The sequence below is a fragment of the Herpailurus yagouaroundi genome, unplaced genomic scaffold, assembly GCF_014898765.1.
Source record: "Herpailurus yagouaroundi ecotype Mexico unplaced genomic scaffold, PumYag 100, whole genome shotgun sequence".
In the NCBI taxonomy this organism is placed as follows: Eukaryota; Metazoa; Chordata; class Mammalia; order Carnivora; family Felidae; genus Herpailurus; species Herpailurus yagouaroundi.
Genome location: NW_024412391.1, coordinates 43,937,986 through 43,944,974, shown reverse-complemented (window position 1 = coordinate 43,944,974; position 6,989 = coordinate 43,937,986). Strand labels below are relative to the sequence as shown.

General features: G+C 40.8%; 1 pseudogene; it reads right to left on the bottom strand.

Moving 5' to 3' along the window:
- Positions 1-5,995: 5,995 nt before the first annotated feature.
- On the bottom strand, positions 5,996-6,743 carry LOC121028013 (40S ribosomal protein S6-like; annotated as a pseudogene).
- Positions 6,744-6,989: the final 246 nt, after the last annotated feature.

Here is a 6,989-nt window from a genome sequence, read left to right as displayed (position 1 = left end):
AGGTAAGTTATTTTTCTTTCTTCCATAATGATTTGGATCCTGGAATCCTTGTCCAGCTCATTTCCTGGTTCTTTGCAGAAACCTTGAGTACAAGAGTCACTATCAGGAAACTTTGAGAAAGGAAAGACACTGTTTTGCAGCACTTACCACATGTGTGTTTAACTTCCACATTAAACATAAGTAGGTATTATTTTCTTCATTTTTATAGGTGTCAGAATATTAGAGAGATTTATAAATTCGTCCAGGATTGCTCATTAAGGGTTGAAACAGTGTTCAAACTGAGATCATATTTTTTCTGGTTCCATTTATATTTTCCCACCACCCCTTCTTTGTAATCTGTTCACCTTTTTTACTTTCTATCCTATAGACCCTAGAACTATCCTGTTGCTCTAACTCCCCACCAATCTTTCCCATTGCCATATCAGTCTAAAGCCTGTCCTTTACCTTCTCACAGAATCAAAGGAGATTTTCCCTATGGCCCACTTCTTGAGGGCTAGGTTATAAGCCATCTCAGAAATGATTCTGAGCTAAACAGTGATATATTTATGACTCAAAGACTAAAATTATTCCTTTATGATTTTGGATTTATTTCTCCTTTTAATTCTATCAATTTTGCTTTCTGTATTTTGAGGTTTATGTTAATAAGCACATACAAATTTAGGATGCTACGTCTTTCTAATGAATTGATTCTTATCATTATAAAATGTTTCTCTTTATCTGTGGTAATATTCCTTGTCTTGAAGTCTACTTTGTCTGATTTTATAGCCACACCACTCTCTTTTGGTTAGCATTTGCATTGTAATATCTTTTTGTATCCTTTAACTTTCAACTTCTTTGGGTCCTTACATTTAAACTCTGTCTTCTGTAAACAATATATAGTTGAGTCATTGAGTCATTTTTTAAAAAATCAAGTCTGCTAGTCTCTATCTTTTAATTGGAATGTTTAGTTCATTAACATTTAATATAATTATTGAGTTAGCTGGATTTATGTTTCTCATCTTGCTATTTGTTTTCTGTTTTTATAAAGAACTGCATTTGAATAGGAAACTCATAGATACAAAGCTTCTAATCTTATTTGGTAAGGTTTTAGACTATCTTAGCTGATGAAGTAAGGGTTCTTTCTGACAACTCTCAAGTGTTGCCAGGTAAACCATCTGAATTTTTTCCTGTGCTTTAATTATTTACACTTAGGCCACTTTTAGTTTTTACCTCTGTAAATGATATATCACAGGCCATCTTCACCTATGCCCTGTTTGGGGCTGATGTAATAGAATTGAGTTCCAGAAGGCAGATCATTGAGTCAAGGAATACTAAACATTTGTACAGTTACTGATACACATTATTGTGTTGTTTTCCATATGGGTGGTGCCATGCAACCAGCAATGCATGAGAGTACCAATTTTTCCACACCTGCATGAGAACTGGATGTTATTATTTATTTAAAAAATTATTTAATTTCCAAATTGAATTATACCATAACTTCTGGGATTATATATAGTATATCTTAAATTTTTGATGATCTGTAAAGACTTCCAGAACAGTAAATTATAAAACATCTTATTTATTATTTAAAGAATGTTCTTATGCAGACAGAGTAAAAAATTGTGGAGAAGATCCAGGGAAACTGAAGAATTCCCTGGTTGATTTCTGAGGAACACAATTGTCACTTAATAGATTGCTGTACCCTCTCTTCTTCAAAACCTCATACCAAATCTATATTTTGTTTCATTCTAAGGCCTTGTCTCAAAAGGAATTTGCAAGATGCAAATTTTGATGCACCTAAGGGACAGCTTATGTGCTTACAATAGTGATGGCCCCCCCACCCCAATCCGGGGAAAATGAAAATCTTTGCTAATTAGGTACCTTTGTAATATGGAAACATAATGATTTCTTTTTTTTTTTTTTTAATTTTTTTTTTCAACGTTTATTTATTTTTGGGTCAGAGAGAGACAGAGCATGATCGGGTGAGGGGCAGAGAGAGAGGGAGACACAGAATCGGAAACAGGCTCCAGGCTCTGAGCCATCAGCCCAGAGCCCGACGCGGGGCTCGAACTCACGGACCGCGAGATCGTGACCTGGTTGAAGTCGGACGCTTAACCGACTGCGCCACCCAGGCGCCCCAGATAATGATTTCTATTATGCAATCAAGTATGAGCATTTCCTTCATTATAAACTGCAATTCTTCTTTGTTATATGAAAGCAAGAACTGATTTTATTTTCAAATCAATAGTTGCTGTGCTGAATTAACAGATGTGAAATGTTAATCTAGTATAAAATAGCAAATTAGTCTGCTTGAATTTGGGAATATCTTTCTAGTCAGACCACACGGATTGGGCTGGGCATGCACCACAGCAGCATGCTGCTCTGGAATTTTCTGGATCATGGAGACCTTCTTGGTTGATATAGGCCTTCTGAAAAATCACAATGGGACTTTGAATAAATGCTTTCATCTCTTAGGCCTTTCTCATAAAATTGGTGTGGTTCTGAAATGTGTTTTCTCAAGGGGTGTAATGCATATTTGCTTTTTGCTGGGCGGGCTGAGACAATAATGATTGCAATCAATAAGAAACTCTTTCATCAGGAGAGTTTTATGACAGCAGCTTTAAGGGTATCCCGACGTGAGATGAACTCAGTTAAGTTTTATTGGTAATTTACCAGATATACTTCATGAAATCTACTTGGAGAAGTTCAGAAGTCGTTTTCATCTGCAACCATCGAAAGCCTCCAAAGATTATAGGAAATCCAAACCCATTTCCACTCTGGCCAGCACTTGAGGGGGCCAGCTCATGCAGCCAGTCCCCAACCGTCTATACCTCAGGTCTCACAGGGACACCGGCTGACACAGATTTTCAATTCCAGCTTTATTCCTCTTCTTTATTTGTCTTTCCTCTAAAACTTATATGTGTGCAGGTGCATGTGCACACACACATGCACCCTATCTAGCTGCTCCCTGTAAGCAGGAGATACTGTGGTTTTGATAGTATCCTAAGTTCCAACCTTCTTCAGGAAGCTTTAAAAAATAGCCATAAAACATTCCTAAACTATTTTTGATTTGTAGTGATGCCTGAGGTCTCTTAGTTCATGTAAGCCCTACAATGATATTTTGAGGTGATTGTGAATATTCTTCCTTAAGTGGAGGAAATTGAGGTTCAGCGAGGTTAAGCAACTTGCCCAAGGTCACACAACTATGACTTGGTAGATGAAGAAGAGTAAAGCCAGATCTAACTTGACTTCACAGCCCACAGTCTTGCCAGATACCACTTTGACTCCCAGGGAGACGTAGGTAACTGAGCACTTGCTTTAACCTTGTCTGGCCCAGTGAGTAGGTAAATAATCCATACTGTACTTACTCAAATGAAAGGTCGAGGGAAGACATACTTTACAAATGCAAAAAGCACTACAGAAGTGTAAGTGGATATCACTAATATGTGATAAGATTATTTGTTATTTGTCAAATGAAGGTCAAATGAAGGTCAAACGAAGACTTCTAAGAACCTCCCAGTATCTCCCAACATCCTGGGAGAGCTTCTAGAAATTTCATTATATTTACTCCTTTGGGTTGATGGGTCAGGTCCATCTTGTTTCATTTACCTCCACCTTCCTTAGCCAGGGCCAATTTATCCAGTAAGTATAGCAGGCACAGTGCCTAGGGCCCGTGGTACTTTTAGAGGCTCACAAAAATGTTAAAAAAATTTTTTAATCAGAAGAAAAAAGTGAATATATCCCAGCATGGATTGTATTCATCTTTATACTAATTCATTCATAAAATATAATTTTTAGTATATATATATTTTTTTTTATTTTTTTTTTTAAGTTTTTTTTTTTCAACGTTTATTTATTTTTGGGACAGAGAGAGACAGATCATGAACGGGGGAGGGGCAGAGAGAGAGGGAGACACAGAATCGGAAACAGGCTCCAGGCTCTGAGCCATCAGCCCAGAGCCCGACGCGGGGCTCGAACTCACGGACCGCGAGATCGTGACCTGGCTGAAGTCGGACGCTTCACCGACTGCGCCACCCAGGCGCCCCTTTAGTATATATTTTTAATGGAAGGACAGCCCGCAAAGCAAAAGTGCATGGGGTCCACAAAAGTAATAATGTGCCTCTGACCTCAGCTCCTCATGGCTGGAGCCATTAATGTAACCAGGCTAAAGCCTACCCTTCAGGTCACAGCCCCTACTCTCCAGTGGGGTTTGGAGCTACCTCTGGTTTCTGTAAGCCAGGGTTGGGTGGCTGGTATAACCATCCTTAGCTGGTTTGGGGGCTCTTGTGTATGTTCTTGCTTACCATGCATGTCCTAAGACTTCTCACCCAACCTGCTTTTTCTGTGTGGCATGCTTTCCCTTCCAATCTCTACTTGCGAAGCGTTGGTGGTATAGTGGTGAGCATAGCTGCCTTCCAATCTTTACCAGCCTAACTCCTGCTCAGGCTTTGAGTCTTAGCTTAAATATCACTTCTTAAGAAAGACTTTCTTGGTGACCCCTTCCCAATCTAAAATTTATACCCTTGGTATACTCTAGAGCATCCTGATTCACCTTTGGAGCAATTGCTGTGCTCCGTTGCTGTGTTTATTTGTGCGATTCCCACGTCCCACGTTGGCTTCATACCTATCTTCCTCTTTTACACCTGTGCATTTTCACTGTGTGTCCTTGACGCCTAGCACAGAGCCCGATACTTGTTAGAAGCTCAATAAATACTTATTGAATGAATTAATGATTGGATAATTGTCTTCATAGCCAACCAAGTCCCGTATCCAGTGGTCCAGGGCAAGCTCTGGGTACCAGTGTAACCCACACACCCCTCCCATGCCTTCCCAACCCGTGTGATGGGGTTATGATTCATTGTGCTCTGGCCCACTTAGTTACTTTGTATGGAACCCCAGATTCCCTGGAAATGGGGCTCATTCTGTTCTCTAATCAGAGATTGGAGCCCTGCCTTACCAACCTGGACCAGGCAGCCATATTTGAAGTTTTGCCTCGCCTCGATTTTTTCTGTGGTATAGGGTAACATCTTTGGCAAGCATGACTAGCACTCATTCTGGCACCAGAGAGTTCGAGTCCCATCTCAACGTTTATTTATTTTTGGGACAGAGAGAGACAGAGCATGAACGGGGGAGGGGCAGAGAGAGAGGGAGACACAGAATCGGAAACAGGCTCCAGGCTCCGAGCCATCAGCCCAGAGCCTGACGCGGGGCTCGAACTCACGGAGCGCGAGATCGTGACCTGGCTGAAGTCGGACGCTTAACCGACTGCGCCACCCAGGCGCCCTCAAGTCCCATCTCAATTCACCCCTTGTAAGCTCTGCTCCAAGACTAGCTTGCAGCAGCGTGGTTTCTGGGATCTTTGGTCCTACTTGACCTCGGAGTTCTCCTTCTTCACCGTGGCCTTTGTGCCTCTGTAGACTTCATGCTATTGCCCGTCCTAGGATAAAGTAGAAGTTACAGAAAGCCTCAGCTGAAGTGGATGAGGTTTTCAGACTAAGCTGTTTTCAGCCATTAACACCAACTGATTTTCTTTCCTGAAAACCTGTGACTCAGGTGAAGCTGAGGAAAGATGAGAAGCATGATCAATACTTTTTTTTCCTTAAGAAGCAATGTAGATTTGTTATCAAAAATTTATAATATAAAAATAAAAGAAAAAATAAAAATCATTCAATAAATGTTTTCCTTTTTGCTCATCTGTATTTTCAAGTTTTCAACACTGAATGTTTTTTTTTTTTTAAATGTCTGATTCTTATTTATTTGCTATTCTTAGAAAATATCAGCTTTGACTGGACTCAACTTAGAAGTAGAAGCTTCTGGGCACCTGGGTGGCTCAGTTGGTTGAGCGTCCGACTTTGGCTCAGGTCATGATCTCGCGGTTCATGGGTTTGAGCCCCGCATTGGGCTCTGTGCTGACAGCTCAGAGCCTGAAGCCTATTTGGGATTCTGTGTCTCCCTCTCTCTCTGCCCCTCCCCCACTCATGCTCTGTCTCAAAAATAAATACACATTAAAAAATTAAAAAAAAAAAAGTAGAAGCTTCAGAGAGGACAGCCCCTGTCTCTTGGCAATCTGTTCCTGGCTTTTTTCTTTGGCCTCCTTCCTTCTCTTGGCCAAAAGGTTAGCATATTCTGCAACCTTTTCCTTATTTTTCTGAGTATGTTGTTTCTCCAGAGCAGTATACCCATGTTTATGTTGCAAAGCATGTAGAGTAACAAGATGCTGAATCTTGGGTGCTTTTTCTAGATTTCTTACTTTCCTTGTGTAGAAACTTTCTTACAACATCCTGGCAGACATCATCTTTTTTAAAGAGACTGAAAGTCTGTGGATTCTGGACCACAGACAACAAGGTACATCGTGAGTAATATCAGGTAATATCAAGGTAATATCAGTGAGTCCAGGAATATCCTTATTTCCTTTCTTTATAGTGACCAAGCTGAGAACACTCAGCTTGGCATCCCCAATGTAACCCCAAACAGATTTGTGTTTTCTTTTTCAAGTCCTCATTAGTCTAGAAGAGGAATGCCCTTACTCAGCAGCAGGTGGACATGGCCATGGGTCAAGACACCTGCTTCATGGGGAAGCCTTGGTTGTCATTCCTTCGGTGATTTGGACCATATGGCCAAATGGTCCATTCTTCACCCAGAGCATCGGCAGCCACTTTTGTGCCTATATAGTTCTCATAAAGGGTAGGAAGTTTATGGTCATTGTCCACTTCAGTGAGTTCCTTGCAGCCAGTAGCTGGGAAAGAGATGTTCAGTTTCATCCTGAAGCAGTTGGCCTCTTCCAACGTGCTACAAAAAAAAAGAGAGAATATGGATTACTTTATTTTATTTTATGTTTATTTACTCTTGAAAGAGAGAGACAGAGTGTGAGTGGGGGAGGAGCAGAGAAAGAGAAGGAGTCACAGAAACAGGCTCCAGGTTCTGAGCTGTCAGCACAGAGCCCGATGCAGGGCTCAAAATCAGGAACAGTGAGATCATGACCTGAGCCAAAGTTGGACACTTAACCG